Source organism: Anas acuta, chromosome 1 (genome assembly GCF_963932015.1).
Source record: "Anas acuta chromosome 1, bAnaAcu1.1, whole genome shotgun sequence".
NCBI classification, from domain to species: Eukaryota; Metazoa; Chordata; class Aves; order Anseriformes; family Anatidae; genus Anas; species Anas acuta.
Genome location: NC_088979.1, coordinates 186,145,412 through 186,163,342, shown reverse-complemented (window position 1 = coordinate 186,163,342; position 17,931 = coordinate 186,145,412). Strand labels below are relative to the sequence as shown.

The following is a 17,931-nucleotide window of genomic DNA, read 5'->3' as shown; positions in this document are numbered from 1 at the left end:
TAGGCATGCCAGAGACATTTAATGCCTTCTTTGCCTCTGTCTTCAACTCTGATGATGGGTTTCAGGATCCAGGGTGTCCTGAGTTGGAGGACCATGACAGTGGGAATAACAAACTCCCAACCAACCCTGAACGTGTGCGGAATTTGCTGCTCTGCCTGAATCCATACCTATGGGTCCAGATGGGATTCATCCCAGTGTGCTTTCAGAGCTGGCTGACGTCATCGCAGTACCTCTCTCAATTATTTTTCAATGATCTTGGGAATCTGGAGAGGTCCCAGTAGACTGGAAGCTGTCAAATGTTGTGCCAATTTTCAAGAAGGGTAAAAAAGAAGACCCTAGCAATTACAGGCCTGTCAGTCTCACGTCAGTGCCTGGTAAAATTATGGAGAAGTTGATTTTTGAAGTTATTGAAGTGCACCTGGGGGACAATGTTGTCATTGGTCCCAGCAAACATGGGTTCATGAGGGGTAGGTCCTGCTTAAAAAATTTGATTTCCTTTTATGACAAGATCACCTGTCTAGTCGATCAAAGGAAACCAGCTGATGTGATCTTTTTGGACTTCAGCAAGGTATTTGACACAGTTTCCCATAGAAACTGTGTCAAAATGTCCATACAATGGGTGAGCAATTGGCTGACAGGCAGAGCTCAAAGTGTTGTGGTAAATGGGGCCACATCTGGCTGGCGAATGGTCACTAGTGGGGTCCCTCAAGGCTCCATTTTAGGGCCAGTCCTCTTCAATGTCTTTATCAATGATTTGGATGTAGGACTAGAAGGTGTTTTGAGCAAATTTGCCAATGACACCAAACTTGGAGGAGTTGTGGACTCTGTTGAGGGTGGAAAGGCCTTGCAGAGGGATCTGGACAGATTGGAGAGCTGGGCGATCAACAAGCAAATGAAGTTTAGCAAGAGCAAGTGCCCGGTCCTGCACCTGGGAGAGGGCAACCCTGGCAATACATACAGACTGGGCGACAGGACGCTGGAGAGCAGCCCTGCAGAGAGGGATCTGGGGGTCGTGGTAGACAGCAAGTTGAATATGAGCCAGCAGTGTGCGCAGGCCGTCAGGAGGACCAACCATATCCTGGGATGCATCAAGCACGGCGTTGCTAGTTGGTCGAGGGAGGTGATTGTCCCACTCTACTCTGCGCTGATGTGGTCTCACCTTGAGTACTGTGTGTAGTTCTGGGCACCACAGTACAAAAAGAATATTAAACTGTTGGAGAGTGTCCAGAGGAGGGTGACGAGCATGGTGAAGGGCCTAGAGGGGAAGACATATGAGGAGCAACTAAGGTCACTGGGCCTGTTCAGCCTGGAGAAGAGGAGGCTGAGAGGGGAAGTTGGGTCCCTTCCAACTCAGGATATTCTATGATTCTATGATTTTCCTAGGAAATTCTCATTGGCCCCCAGACCTGCCAAATCTAAAATGGGATTGTCAATGTTGCTTGAATGTAAATGAGCTATATTCCACAATAATTTTTCTGAGAATTTTTGAGGTTCTGGCTATAGCCAAATAACCCCCCATAAAACAAAGAAACAAACTCTTGGAGGTTTTGAAAAATTCTTAGTAGAGGAATGTGTATATCATTTGATAATGGTGAATGAAAAATGGGCTAAGGTTTGAATAATAATGTCACTTACATTAAAAGCTGTATGGAGACAAAGATTTATGACAGATGGTAAGCTTTTAATTGGATCTTGTTCAGGAAATGTAAACACTGAGCATCTGTAGTCAAGTCACTAGTTATATAATAGTCAATGATCCAGACATCTACAGTAAAATTGGAATTTTCTTCCAAATGAAAACTGGCAGTTTCAGTTTTTAAAATTATGAATTATGTAATTATGAGGACAATTATAGTGGGATGAGGAGGATGGTGATTAGACTGAGGAAGATGAAATAAAAATTCTGAAAAATTAGTGTCAGAATAATAAGACACTAAACCACATCCACATGTGGAACTGAGGAAGGCTGAACATACTTAGACAGGACAAAGAAAGGAGAAGGGGGAAGGGAAGGGAGAAGGAAAGGAGGAAGGGGGGGGAAGGGGGAAGGGGGGAAGGGGGGAAGGGGGAAGGGAAAGGGCAGGGCAGGGCAGGGCAGGGCAGGGCAGGGCAGGGCAGGGCAGGGCAGGGCAGGGCAGGGCAGGGCAGGGCAGGGCAGGGCAGGGCAGGGCAGGGCAGGGCAGGGAAGGGAAGGGAAGGGAAGGGAAGGGAAGGGAAGGGAAGGGAAGGGAAGGGAAGGGAAGGGAAGGGAAGGGAAGGGAAGGGAAGGGAAGGGAAGGGAAGGGAAGGGAAGGGAAGGGAAGGGAAGGGAAGGGAAGGGAATCTTGTTCCTTGATAAAGGGAAATCTGGGAAATGTTCCACAAAGATAAATATAATTAGCTAACTAGTAAAAGGGGAAGGTCTATTCTTAGAATAATCTGCTTATCATTCTGAATTTTTGCTATGAATTTTGAAAAGATATCTGTAAATTTCATCCTAAAATACTTAACCAGAACAAGGAAGTGGAAAGGTTGAAAACAGATACAGGTGAAAATGTCTCTGTTTTCATTAATAAGTGTTGAAAAATATATGTATACACCTGAAATGCAGATATACATAGGATAAACATAGAATATTAGAAGTGATGTCCTCAAAAGTGGAACTACTCATACTGACCTTCTCTCTTTTGATAAATTGTATTTTCCTAACTTTTTGATAAAGCCGAATTCAACCATCAGTCGGTATACATGTCTTTTATTTCACATTTGGATTGTAGAGACTATGCAAATGATCACTAATTGCTCTCTGGAGAGCTGTGTGCCCCCTTTTTGATCTATGTATTTTCTCTGTGCATTCTTCTGAGAGTACAGAAATACTGGAGGAATTGCACAGCATGTAGTTTGGAAAAAAAAAAAAAAAAGGTTTTGAAAGAGAAGATGCTTAGGAATGTAAGGTGTATCACATTTGAATTCCTCAGTGTTTTATGTATGGAAATATAGTACAACTTCAAGAAAGGTTATATGATATTTTTAACTGCACAACACAATAATTGCTTTTGATTATTTTTTTTATTATTATTTACACTGACAAAGTGTTTATAACCCATTATTTCTCAACGGGTATAGTCAGTTGAGTATAGGATATATTCTGAATCCTAACTCAGTTGCTAACATTTTCAAAAACAGATTACACTTCAATTGTTCTCTATACCATTCCAAAGATTGAAAGCCACAGGCAATAAACAATCATTTACACAAAATGCAGTAAACATTAGAACTCCATTTGATAACTTCAGAGTATAAAATAAGTTTAGAATTTCACAGCCACCCCAATGTTGTTCACATGCTGAAACTACTGTTGTGACCCCTGGATCACTTAGGAAATAGGTGCAGCAGGAAACTTTAAGTCTGCAAATCTAACTAAAATTATTAGCTTCCTCCTCACCTCTCAGTTTTTAAAGTGGTATTACCTATTGTTTCTATGTCTGTCCACTTTTAAAATACAGCCATCTGTTCTTCTCTTCTTCTATAGTAATACGAAAAATCTCTTGTGCGATAGTCTACTGTCCAAAGACAGTACTCCCATGGTGATCTGTAACACAATTGATAAGAGATTATATGACCCCCGTGGACACAAAGAAATAAACCAAATTAATGATTTATAATTTAACAGCTTTTTTTACTTTCTCTCAGAATTTAAGAAATTTACTTACAAAACAGTTAATCTTCAAAATATATGCAGCTTCACAGTTGCTAGCATAAATTAGTTATGAAAATACCATTACCCTAAAGGAAAAAGACACTGACCTAGCATGCGATGATGTAATTAAATTATGCCCCTCAGCTTCAATATTATACTAAAAATACATGCAGCTATAGTAACAAATGCTCCAGGATTAAACAAGTCTGGCAATTAGAATAAAAAATTATTATTTCCTAAAATCACTGGAAACATGTTAGTGTACAAGAAGAAAATTTAACTCTAAAGCAGTATGAACAGTTCTTATTACACTTGTTGAAGTAACATCATCAGTTAATGTTAACGTAACACTGTGCAGATCCTTGACTGGTGTAAACTGACCTAATTATATAAAGGACAATGGAATTATACTAATTTATGTTAGCCTAGAATCTGTCCTCAGGGCTTTGTTCTCTTGTACTTATCTATCCATGGAGCTCTAAATAACACTTTAACAATAATAATAAGTATATTTCCTGAGGATTTCAGTCATCTGCAGCTTTGAGAAGTCATGTTTCATACATATTCTCTTCATAGACAGAGGCATAGCTATCAGTGTTTTCCTAATTGTATAATTCCTAGGAAATTTCAGCAAAACAAATATGTTGTGTTGTCTTATCTTTCTTGTGTTCTTGCAGATGAGAGAAAAACATCTGTCAGGAGGTCAGGCCCAATCAATCACCTGGATCTTCAGTGAGTCAAATATCTTCAACCTATGTACCAACTGGTTGACATGCTTTGTTTAAACACAAACAGCTGAAAGACATTGACAACATTTGATAACAACTCAAAGGCTTATCTCAAGTTCCAAATTTTTCACTGTATTCATTAAAATTGTTCAAAGTCTTGGCTGACCAAGATGCAGTTCCAGAAGTTTTTTCATATGAAAATTGATGAATGAATTAATAATACTCCTGCTCATTGTAAACATATTTTAGATACACTCTTTGAATCTGATTTTTTTGAGCATAATCAAGATTGGAATGATTTTCCAATGGATGGAAAATCCTGTTTATGCAGGATTTCCATTTCACTCAAGTCCAAAAAAAAACCAAGTATTTTGAAAATTAATCCCCCACTATTTTAATGAAACATCAGAGACATGCTCTCAAATTCTACCTTCAATACGTCAATAAGTTTTGCTGATGGATTGGAAGTTGCTTATGTTAATAAGTGTTGTTCTGAAAGAGTAAAAATGTTGTGTAACTTAACATACCAGTAGATTTTCCCTTTCACTTTTATCTTAGACCTCAACACTCATACATATAGACATGCAGTTATTGACTTTTCTTCCCTCCATAGGCTTGTGTCAAAGTACTTGACTGAATACTGTAGATTGTAGATTTTCATGAACATAGGTAAATCAAATTTTTACATAATAAGAAACTACACTAAAACATCTACCCTGCAAAGTCTGATAGCACAACTAAGAGACCGATCTATGCAGGTTTGTACTGGGTCTGGCTGGGATATTAAATTTCCCCACAGCAGCCCATAGAGTGTTGTGCTTTGCACTTGTACCTAGAACAGCACTGATATCACACCAATATTTTGGTGTTATTGAGCAGACCTAGTGCAACAACAAGACTCTCCCCAACCCCACCCCCTACTCCCTCAGCCAGTAGGGGTGGGGAAGGAGTAAGAAATGGAGAGGGGACATCACCAAGGCAGCTGACCTAAACTGGCCAAAGTGATATTCCTTATCATATGGTATCATACTCAGCAAGAAAAGCTGGGAAAGGAGAAGGAAAAGACTCTTCTTATGAAAAAGTCTGTCTTCCCAAACAATCAATATGCATATTGCTGCCTTGATTCCCAAGATGTGGCTGAATGTGGCTCATTGATGGGAAGTAGAGAATGATTGTTTTTCTCTCTTTCTTTGCTTCCATTTTTCCCCTCTTTCTTTTCTCTTTAATTAAATTATCCTTATCTCAACCTGCAGGCTTTCTTCTTTCCCAACATAGTTTCTCACCACCACCACCCCCCGCAACCCACCTCACTGAGGAGGGGGAGTGGGAGAGGTTGTGTCTAGTTCAGCCATCCATTTGAGTGAAGTCACAAAGTTATCTATATGCAAGAGAGATGAGAATGAGAGTAACTAGCAGAAATCCCTCAGAGAAGCTGTGCTAGGAGGAAGTGCAGAAGTAGCTGCAGATACTTTCACTTTGTAAGAGTAACCTCAGCACAGGTTCTTTCTCAGTAACCTTGGTTACATCATAAGAAAATAGTGTGTGCCACAGTTTATATTCCTTCCAGCCAGTGGTGCTCAACATACTCTGTTTGGGGCATTTGGCAACAAAATAGAATTTAACATTATATCATACATCTTTAACAAGCTAGATTTGGATTATTGCTAATCACTTGTAGCAAGAGATCCTAATATCATAAGATACTACCAAATGAAAATCGAATATGAGGAGAAAAGCCTTACATATTCCTTGCAGACAATGAAAAGGCTGCCTGCGATATTAGGCATTGTACATATTGGTTCAATGTAATTTGTATTGAGAGCCCAGATGTGACAGCACTGATCATTGTTTTTGACATTATTAATAATTCATATCTACATATCCAGAAATCTAATTTCAGTTTGATCACCTCCATTATTCTGGCAGGTTTTCAAACCTTTTGATGGTCACTGACATGGGGAATATTAATAGACAGGAAAAAAAACAAACACTCAGAATTATAAATATATATGCTTCATATCTAGCAGCTAAAAATGGCATCTACTATTTTCCCTGAGACTTCTTGCACATTGTAGACATAAATAGCTTTTATGGAAAGCACTTAAATATCAGGGTAAGATCACTAGCTCCTAGTTCTAGACATTAATTTCAATAAATATTTCCAAATTTCAAGATCTCAAGGCAATATTCATGAAGTATACGGTATGAAACTATTGTTGCATTTCATTATGCATTATAAAGATTTAAATATTCCACTGAAAAAATATTTTGCTTTATATCAAGATTTTTCTTCACTCAAATATTTATGAAAATATGAGTTGAAATTCCTGTTTTAATGTAGAGGTTTGTTTTTTTTTTTTCACCTCAGGCATGACTCCTTCATTAAAAAAGATTATCTGTATTCCCAAGTGCACAGTTCCGTTGTTTTGATCTTTAATATCACAGTGAAGCTGGCAGAAAAATGGAGCAGTGCACTGAAAAAATTGTAAAATGATCTTAATTAATTTCCTTCCTATCATTTAAGAGGAGGAATTCCACTTTATTGTAAAGTATTTACGTTTGTAGGTAAGGCATGCATTTCAATATATTCAATAAGTCTTGAAGGATGTCCAGGGAATTCATTAAAAGCCATGACCTTGAGTAAACTTTATTTAGCCAGCCTGGAGGTTACTGAAATAATGTGGTGTTTTGGGAAGGTGATAGTATAACTGCGGAATACTAAACTTTTTTTTTTTTTTTTTAATATAAAAGTAGCTATTACAATTCGCCTTTTTTTTTTTTTTTTTAAACTCCAGATACTTTTTAATTCAGTAGCAAAGCAGATACAATGATACTATTGAGAACATGAAGGACACAATTGGTAGTATTTGGCTGAATATTTATTTTGTATATGCAATGACGGTCATTTAAACACTCATTAAGTCATCAACATGTACAAGAATGATATGATGAAGAGGAAAGCTTAAAGAAGGCAATAAGATCTGGAGGAGTTTAAGGGGTTGTTTCTATGTGAATTGGCACTATACCATTAAGAACTGAAAATGCAGATGTTGTCTGCTCAAAACTGGGCTCCAGTAAAACCTCCGGGGTAAATGTTCTGTACAAAGTCACCACATGAAAAAAATTGTAGAGCCTTGTAGCAATAGGCTTGATCTCTTCTATTTTCTCTCTAGTTTAACTTTTTCTCAATAAAAATAATTGAATAAATAAATAAATATTGGCTTTTATGCTGACAGCTTTCTCATGGACCTTTCAAAAGTTTTTAGAAATGCATTTGGAGATTTAGAGGAATTATTTTTATGCTAATATTAAGAACAAGTTAACTTGTATAATCCATTATTAAAATTTGTGGTTCTATGCAATCACTCAGCTATGCTGCTGACTTAGTGGTGTTCCTGGCTATGAGAGTAGACTCACATATATATTCTCAGAGGAGAATCACAGAATAGCAAACACGATGTAGTGAATAATTCAGATCTGGATAACAGATAATGTTTGACACTCTTGATGAAAGCTAGTTCATTTAAACTGCAGGCACACTAACAGAAATCCTTCATTATATTGAAAAATCTTGTGCCTTAGATATTTTTAAGTTTTGAGATAACTTACATATTTATAGGAATCTTCTTATTTCATGCCTATATTTACTTAATTTAATTTTATGGACAGTTATTAACTGTCACACTGAAACAACTGATTGATAACACAGTTGAATGACGTTCTTCTAGCAAGTACCATGCATTTTATTTTACGTGTTCTCAACAATGTAAGAAAAAATAAGTAATCTTAACATTGGTAAACTGTTTTTATCTCAAGAAGGTTGGGGGTAGGGTAAGAAAGATCTATTTTATAAAACCACACAAAATGTAAAAAATCTTGAAGACGAGACTATTTTTATTGTACCCTCTTTCTCCTCTCTCCCACCCACGTAATGTTGATTTTTTTCAGTTTAGATACTCTTGACCAACATTCATGGGACATTACCAGACATAACTATCTATCTCTCTCTCTATATATATATCCATAACTATATATAGAGATACGTAACTATACGAGGTTGAACGTATTTAACTCCCTCATTTTTAAACTTTGCAACAAAAGAAAGTACTATGGACATTCACAATCTGTCCAAGACGACAATGTGATGAACCATGTATCACTCTTGTCTGCTGTGGTGAGGACAGATCTTCAAGGTAATGCTAAAAGTAGCTCCACTGTCCTCCCTGAAGTACTCAGCCTCTGAATGTTGTTGGCATTACTGAATATATTCAGAATGTATGGTAATGGAATAATAAATAAATAAATAAATAAATAGAATTTAACTGACTTTAACACTTTTTTGTTGTTGTTGTTTTGTTTGTTTTGTTTATTGTTTTGTTTTGTTTATTGTTTTGTTTTCTAGGCCTGGCTCTGCTCCTCAAGTAAAGTTGTTCCTCAGTTAACTTAGATCTGTAAAAAGGGTATGCTTGATAGAGTGCACATGCGGTCCAGATACACCTGGCTGCTGAAGGATTCAGCTCCTTGCAGTTGCTCTTGGCAATTCAAAGAAGTCTCAATGCAAGTTTAATTTTAGTTTTAATTAATAGTCTTCAGAAAAATAATTTCAATCAAAAAAATATGACAATTAGTAATTAAATTACCTTTTCTTATTTTATGAATTTCTGATAATAAAGGTCTCATAGATTACTGTTGTCATTAATCATTACTTTTTTTTTTTTCAGACCAATTTAAGATAAAACCTTTGTTCTTTGCACAGTTTGTATTGAATTACACCTCCTCTTTTATTCCAGAAGATTTTAACAGGCTAGGAGGACATGGCAATTTTCTACTGCTCCTTTTATTACCAGAATTTGCATATCCTTTTTTACTGAACTGTGAAATTGGCATTACAAATTCAAGTAAGCTACAGTTTCCAGACATGACAAATAATTATGAGGCCTAAATAAAATCAGGCATAAGATCACATTTGTTGGATCTCCTGATATTATTTTGAACACAGCTCTGTACTGAAATCAGGTTCTTAGAGAGTAAGTTTTTATATAAAATGATTCTAAAAACATAACCCTCTATTTTTTGGCATCAGAGGAATATGGGAACACTAATATGGTAAGGACTGACACACAGTACAAACAATGCACAAACAATGGTAAAGAGGACTCAGAACATGATATACTAGAGCTTTACATATTAACTGGGAAGGGTCATTGAAGACCGTTTTATGTGACTTCAAAAATAATGTGCAACTGCACAGTGTAGAGAATTAACTCCTTAAAATCCTCCAACCTAAGATCAAGAAGCATTTTCCTCACTGCTAAGAGTAGCAAATATCTGAGGACTCTTGCTGTGCTTCATCATTTATTAGAGCTATCTTTCACAAACGGGCTTTGGAAACTGACAGTCTCTGCAAACACCTAAGCAGACCACCAATGACATTAAAAGCCTTATATTTGTTAGAGGGTATGCAGATGTTCTGTGGCTTGTCATGCATTTGGGTCTTTACATTCTTCCTTCTAGGTAATACTTATTATAATCATCATATTGGCAAGCTGACACGATGAGCCACTCCAGTCATATTTTTCTGTTACAAATCTATTTTTGACACATTTTTAGAATATTAAGCAGATGATCTCTAACTCTGATTGAAACTCAATTCTAAGATTTAAACATTCCTTTATAACATTGTATCTCCAGTCAAATTTTTGAGATATTTCTAATTTTTCCAGAACAGGTGACTGGATGATTTCAGAGTATTTGTTAAAATTTGGTTGAGTCTGGCTCTTGTTATTAAAGTCTCCTGACTATAATCTTTCTTTGAACAGAAAACATATGAATTATCATAGAGTTAGGGAACAATTCTAGTTGGGAGGGACTGAAAGAAGATCCCAGGTAAAACCTGCTGTTTAAATCTCAACTACGAAGTCAGAGAAGGTTGCATAGAATTTTAACCTGTTTGATCTTGAAAACCTCTGTGAAGGTATTTCCCCCTACAAACACACTTCTCACCTTTGGTCTGGCCTTTGCCTTGTTCAAACACTGGCCGTTGCAGGCAAGGCCTTGCTCAGCCAAATAGCGACGACAGTATTGGCTCAAGCTGGGTGCTGGAGAAACTGACAGACATCTTGTTCAGCAGCTGATGGCCAATGGAGCACAGACACACAAAAACAACAACAATAAATGACTATTAGTCCATTATCTTACCCAATAGTGAGCCAATGGGCTAAGAGCCCTGTGAGCTCTTCTGCACAGCAGCTGGTTGCACAGCAGGATTTCCTCTTGTGTCGGGACACCTCTTAAGGTCAAAACTGCTGCAGAAATTCCTTACTCCTTATGAGAGATACCTTGATGCAATACATCCTTAAAAAGTAATTAATAGCTTGCTAAAATTTGAGAGACTCACTAAAATTATATCTTTGACTGTGTACATATAACCCTTAGCTATGAACCACTGACCAAGTCTGGGACTAGAAGTGGATTCAGCCACACCATTACCTCTTCTGTTCAGGAGTTTGGAAAACAAGAAGGGTCCACTCTGAACCTTGTGACTGAAAAGAAGGGTCTTCCTGACACATCTGACTTACCTTGTACTCTATACAGTAAATAATCAAGAGTAATTTGCCATCTCAAATCTAAGTTGTTGTCTTAATTACAACTAATTTTTGTTAGACTATTACATTATATCAATACATGTATTGCTGCTTCCCTATTATGAGTAAAGCATATAATTTCACCTGTAACAGTCTCTGAGGGTGGGTAGAAATTAGACAAACACTTCTGCAGTTCTTGAGTGTCTTAGTGACTATGGTGGATTGCCTTGGCTGGCTGCCAGAGATCCACCCAGCCATTGTCTCATAGCCCCTCTTCAACAGGACAAAGAGAGAAAATTAGCCAGAAAAAGCTCACAGGTAAAGCTAAGGACGGGAAGACTGATTAACAATTACCATCACAGCTGACAAAGACTCCACTTGGGGGAAATTAGTTTACTGCCAATTAAAAAAAGGCTTGCCTAGTGAGAAACGAAGGCAAATTAAAACAATGCTTTCTCCTACCCTTATTTTTTTTTCAGGCTTAACCTCACTCTTTCACTCCCAGTTCCTCATGCAAATATTGCAGGGGAAAAGGGGGTTGTGGCAGCTGCATCCCTCAGCCTGGGCAGAGACTCCTGGCCCTCAGGCATAGTGCCAATGGGATTCCAAGAGGGATTACCAGAACCAGTAGATGAGGAGGCTGCTCTTAACATCCCAATTTAAAATTACTAGTTCAGTTGTGGCTAAATCTGAATATGTAAGGAAATCCTATGATTTCTGTAATTATTTTATTTTTCTCCCCCTGTAGAGAAATAATGAACATAGAATAGTTTTAGCAGTACTTTCAGAAGCAGAAGGAATAGAAACAATGTATAACAAAAACAATATATAACAAATACAGGGTAACACATATATAGCTTTAAAATATTTTACCTTCTTTTCATCCCAATACACTGATGTCTCCTTAACAGCAATAGCTTCCCCTCTAATTAAGGGGTTTTGAATAATTAGGTTCAGCTGAATGTAATTAGCTTCCAGCTGGTAGTGCTTATCTAAGTTGCATTGAATAGTATTGAATTCCATAAGGGAAAAAAAAAATATATCAAAAACTTCTTTTCTACTTGACACTAGTCACTAACAATAGCCAGTGTTTTCTGTTCTTATTCCTCTTGACTTCTAGACGTGTTTACCCTAGTTGGATTGCCCACTTTGTATCACAAGGAACTTGTAATAGTAAATTTGTTGAGTCTTAGTACTAGCATGCTGCTTGTTTTTGACTTGAAAGCTTTACTAAGAGTCTGAGTCTAGGTTTCTGATCTAGCTCACCTCCCCCTCAATGATATAAAACAGTTTTATTGTTAAGATTTCTCATTACTGGTTGCCTCACAGGTAAAGGTTTCAAAGAGAAAAAGTGAAATATAACTAGTTTTCCCTGAATAATGGTAGAGTATCAGGTCTCAATCATGTAGTTCTAAGGCCACAGAAATTGTTCATTAAGAAGTGTTCTCCCTGCATTCCTACTAAGCCTTCCACAGGTTCATGAGGTTCTTTAGAGCATGTTTCAAATTCATTTATTCTAAGAACTGTAGTTAATTCTTTCACTGAAGGAGTATTGTATTAATTCTTGATGTAGCTGCAGGCACATGGCTGGATTTGTAATCTTTTTTTCTCTATGTTTAGTTCTTATTTTACCCACCAAATTATTGGTATATCTGTTCTTTTATTGACTTTCAAAAACTCTGTATTCTTCTGTATTTTCTGCTTTCCATCTCTAAGTCTTTCAGGTTTAATCCTTATTTACTACAGTGAAATTCTCAAGTATTAAGTTCTTTTAGTTTTGTAAGGCACCCTGTACAAAATCATCCTTTTAACTCCCTCTTGAATGATTTGAATTATTTGAATGTAACAGAACACAAAAGCATTTAAAAGAAATTCTACTTACGGAACGGACTTATCTGGATTTTCCTCATTCTCTTTCTGGTCCTGACTTTTATTCTTTCAACTCTCCCGTCATTTATGTTCTGTTTATTTTCATCCTTCATATCTGCTGTTTGGGAATGGTTGTGATATAGATTAGGAGAAGATTGGAGAAGATTTGCTAGATTATCTTTAAGGCTTGTATAAAAGTAACACAGCATTTTCATTATTCCTTGAATTTTCTTTCCAATGTAAATAGAATTCTTCCTAGATTAATCATAATTACAACAAGGAGAAAAAAAAAAATATTGGTGTAAATAAGCAAAGCTGTATTCTTTACTATTGTATGTGTACATGCATATACATTCCCAGGAATATAAAATAGCGGAAAAAATGGTATGCAATATTCTTGTAGAGGGCAAGCTGGAAATCCTTGTAAGAATTTTCCCCAACAGACTTTTTCTAACCTTTGTTATACTACTTCTTTGTTCTTTTCTAGCCTATACAAATGTGTAAAACTGGTTTATAGGATTTTTCATTTTGTATCTGAGTGAGTGGATCAGTTTCAGAGTTGTATGTGCTTGTCGGAAATAAACCATTAGAAAAGAAATCAAATACATGAGTTTTGTACCTCTTTCCAAATGGACAGTATTCATGCTAATTTTTTTCTTCTTTTTTTTTTTTTTTTCCCTCCTCTCATGAAAAAGCTTCATTTTCAAACTTTGCTCTGGCTTGTTAAAGGTTTTATATCTGTGATCTCATGTAACTATAGTTGTAGGTCACATTTAACATCTTTAAAAGGAAAGAAGTAACCTCTTAAGGTTCCTATGATGGACTTCAATGTTAGATAGAAACATGAATGAGTAAGTGAACTTCCCGTTAAAGTGTTAGACTGCAGAATGAATAGATAGGGTATCTGACACAAGCAACAATTTATGTTGTCATAACTGACTTTTTTTGAATGAATGAAACATTCATTTCTAGGTATATTTCATATAAATTAATTTTAACATAATACAGAGCCTAACTTAATCCTTTACTTTGAAGTTTACAGATATATTAAGCAAGATAAATAAACTCGAGTGTTTTTTTCCACCTTTGAAATAAAGTATAGAATAATTCTCCGCCCTCGTGAGACCCTACCTGGAGAACTACATTCAGCTCTGGAGCCCCCAGCATAAGAAAGATGTGGACGTATTAGAGAGAGACCAGAGGAGGGCCTCAAGAATGATGAGAGAGTTGTAACATAGCTCTCATGAAAAAAGGCTGTAGGAGTTGAGATTTTACAGCTTGGAGAAGGGATGACTCCCAGAGGACCTTAGAGTAGCCTTCCTGTACTTAAAGGGACCCAACAGGAAAGGTGGGGAGGGACTCTTACTCAGGCGTGTTGTGATAGGACAAGAAGTAATGACTTTAAGGAGGATGTAAAAGAGGTTTAGATTCAACATTATGAAGTAATTCTTCACTCTGGGGTGGTGAGGCACTGGAACAGGTTGACCAGAGAAGCTGTGGCTGTCCCATCCCTGGAAGTGTTCAAGGCTAGGTTGGTTTGGGCTTTGGGTAATCCAGTCTGGTACCCATGGCAGGGGGGTCAGAACTAGATGATCGTTAAGGTCTCTTCCAACCCAAACCATTCAATGATTGTATAAAAATGTATAAGAGCTATCCTTTTATAAATGATCAGATTATGGGATACTAAAAGTTTAATGGGGTTACCTATATTTTGGGATTTACTTATTAGGGAAATTGTAAGAGTATTTGCTCTCTAATACTTTATGTTCATACTCCTTTTTATGACATAAATAAACCAAAGGTGAAAGCATTTACAGTTTTCAGTTATTTATTGAAATATAATTATTATTGTTTTCAGCTATTTCTTGAAATCAATATCTGATTCTTCTTGACAAACAATTAACAAACAATATCTGATGCTTCTTGAATGTTGCAAACAAAATAAGGACTCAGTACCATATTGTTGAATACATCAAAATATATTTAAAATACAGTATACAAGATGCACTACTCCCTTCACAGTAAAACAGAACAGAATGTGGAACTCTGTGATGAGTCCTTGAATTGGAGAAGTGTAAATGTAGCCAAAGCTATTCTTCAATAGCCAAAACTACATGTTTAGAATGTAATGTTTAGAAATAATTTCTGTGTTCTGAAGCTTCTCTTCTTTCTCCATCACTGTGGAAAAAAGCACCAAACTGTCTAATAATCCAGTCAATAATCAAAGCATCATCTTCAACTTGGACCTCTCTTTACTGAAACTGTTTTTAAATGGTACCTCTCTTTTTCTGTAACCTCACTTACACAGTTTTGACTGCATAACCTTGCACAGAGAAGCATTTCGGCTCTCAAGCTGCTTGTATTTAGGATCGTAAAACATTCTTTTCCCTAAGAGTGAAAAATTATTATGTCGTTATGCACCTATCCAGAATACATCAAATGTTTCCTAACTCTTCTAAATATACCTATAATCATTTTCTGTCTTACTAACCAACATTGCCATTGTTAGTTTGACACTCTCTTGGCAGCCTGTACCCATCTTGTGACTTGTTTGTTAAATTTTTGCATAGAAAGTATTGAGCAGGTCCAAGTCCGTGCTTAAAACTCTTCATTGTTACAAGAAAAATAATTAAAGGAAAATGTTTTTCACTATGCACCACATAACTACTTGGCTGTAAACAGACTACTGCGTGTGGACTGTGCAGATTATAAAGCTAAGGCAAATAAGAAAGTTCTTTTCTACCAGACACTAATGAAAATCAAAGCAACTGATGTCTCCAGCTGGTATGCATTTTTAATTGTACTTCAGCAGTATCTAATTGCAAATGAACTTGTTTATTTTATTACAGTCGAAATCTTGTTTATGGGCAAAAAGAAAACATAGCATATGTATAGGCAGATATATGTACACAGACATGTAAGCCAAGAATATATATATGTATTATATAGATGTGTAAAGCTAAAAATTCTTGTTAGTATAATTGAAAACTTAACAGTAATCATTATTAGTCTAGATCCAAATTCTTCAGACATTGAAAGATTATTAATGTAGGTAAAACTGTTATACATAAAATTCTTGGTTTCTACTCCTTCATTGTGAAAAGGAAGAGTTTGTGCATTCTCATTTCATATATAACATGTAAACTATTTTATTATGTGGTCAAATGTAATTTTTAACAGACTTCTCTTTTGTTAAAATTGTTAATTCTTTTCATTTTGGTTAACAGATAAAATCATCCCCTTTTTAAGATCTTCCCTCAGTTGTCAGCCTATTTTTGCTTTCTCTAAAATGTTCACATGTACAGCTTATATATATGTATTCCCTTATGGAGAGAGTGGACATTGCAAAAACTGCTCCTAACCTTCAGGTGATTTTTAAAGATCAAATTTCAGATGTCTAGTTCTTCTCTGAAATAACTGAATAATATGGGGGCTATATTATTTTCTAAGACCACATGGTTGTTACATTCTGCCAACAAATATAAAAATGTATTGATTGCTGATAATTTTCTGCTTCATATGCTGCTGCTAAATATTTAAGGACAGGCATAGTAACAGAGTACTTTCAGCAGGCTCAGCTGAGTCCAGGGTTTCTACTTGCAGATTCTGTGGTGAGGAATGTGGGAATAGAAATGTTGTTTTTGCAGAGTTACATTGTTTAGAGGGAAGGAATGTGGTATTGAGATATGATTACAGTGCTAAGAAAGCTTAACAGACAACCTTGCAAAATGCAGACCACCAGACTCCTTAGGACAATTAGGTGAAAATCACGGTGTCAAGTCAGATAAATGAAGAAACATTACCACTTCAAGCAGTAAAACTGTCAAAAGAAATTTGAAATTTAACAGGCCAGCAACTGAAGGCCATGCATTGTTTCTGAAGAATCAGATGGATTGTGAACCTGGATTACCCACTTAGTGGGGAAACAGGGGAGGGTCCTGTCATCAAAAAGTATATAAACTGTGTTTTGGAACTAGTAGGCGCGCTCTCTTGCTTGTGGGGCGCCCGCTATTGCAATCGTGAATAAATTACTACTTCACTGAGATTCTCGCTTGAGCCTAAGTCATTGGCTACGGAGTGTTTCTCACAGGAATTAAAGCCATGAGGCAGAGACTTTTCTGAAAAAATCTCACTTTTTGAAGTTTTATTGGGTTTATGTGGCAAGGTTTTAGTAGTGGGTAGCTGAAGGGGTGGCCTCTGTGTGAAGAGTCCAGAAGCTGCCCCATGACATGTAAGGGACCGCTGAATCCAAAAAGGAACCACAGCTGCCCAAAGCCAAGCCAATAAGTGGTATTGTTTGCATCTCTGGAAATGCATATTTAAGAAAGGGAAATAAACTAATGCACAACAGCAGAGAGAGAGGAGTGAGAACCAGCCCTGCAGACAGGAAAGTCAATGCAGAAGGAGGACAACAGGTGCTCCAGGCACAAAGCAGTTCTGTGCTTTGAAAGTCCCCCTGTGGCCTGTGGAGAGGCCCCTGGTGGAGCAGGCTGTCCCCCTGCAGCCCATGGAGCAGATCTCCACGCTGCAGCCCATGGAGGAGCCCCCGGTGGAGCAGGTGGATGTGGCCTGGAGGAGGCTGCGGCCCATGGAGAGCCCCCACAGGAGCAGGCCCCAGGCTGGAGGTGCAGCCCATGGAGAGGAGCCCACGCAGAAGTAGGGAGTCTGGGGGGAGCTGCTGCCCGTGGGGGACCCGTGCTGGAGAAGTTTGCACTTGAGGGATGGATGCCATGGTACAGAGCCATGTTGGAGCAGTTCTTGAAGAGCTGCTGCCTGTTGGAAACCCACACAGCATCAGTTCAGGAAGGATGGCATCCCATGGGAGAAACCCCATGTGGAGCAGGGGAATAGAGTGACCGTGAAGGAGCAGCGGAGATGAAGCGTCAGGAACTGACCGCAGCCCCCATTCCCTGTTCCCCTGTTCCCCTGAGGTGGAGGGCGTAGAAGATGGATGGCAGATGGGGGGAAGGTGTTTTTACTTTGTTGTTGTTGTTGTTTGTTTGTTTCTTATTGCTCTACCTTGTTAGTAATAGGTAATAAATCTCATTAATCTCCCTATGTCAAGTCTGTT

At 37.4% G+C, this 17,931-nt stretch overlaps 1 long non-coding RNA gene across 1 annotated transcript; it reads right to left on the bottom strand.

Moving 5' to 3' along the window:
* Positions 1-3,152: 3,152 nt before the first annotated feature.
* On the bottom strand, positions 3,153-14,143 carry LOC137850320 (uncharacterized). The gene is made up of 4 exons (XR_011092470.1): positions 13,992-14,143; positions 12,874-12,978; positions 10,411-10,537; positions 3,153-3,571 (listed from the first exon to the last, which is right to left on the bottom strand). It is a non-coding gene; the product is annotated as an uncharacterized lncRNA (long non-coding RNA).
* Between the last annotated feature and the right edge of the window lie 3,788 nt (positions 14,144-17,931).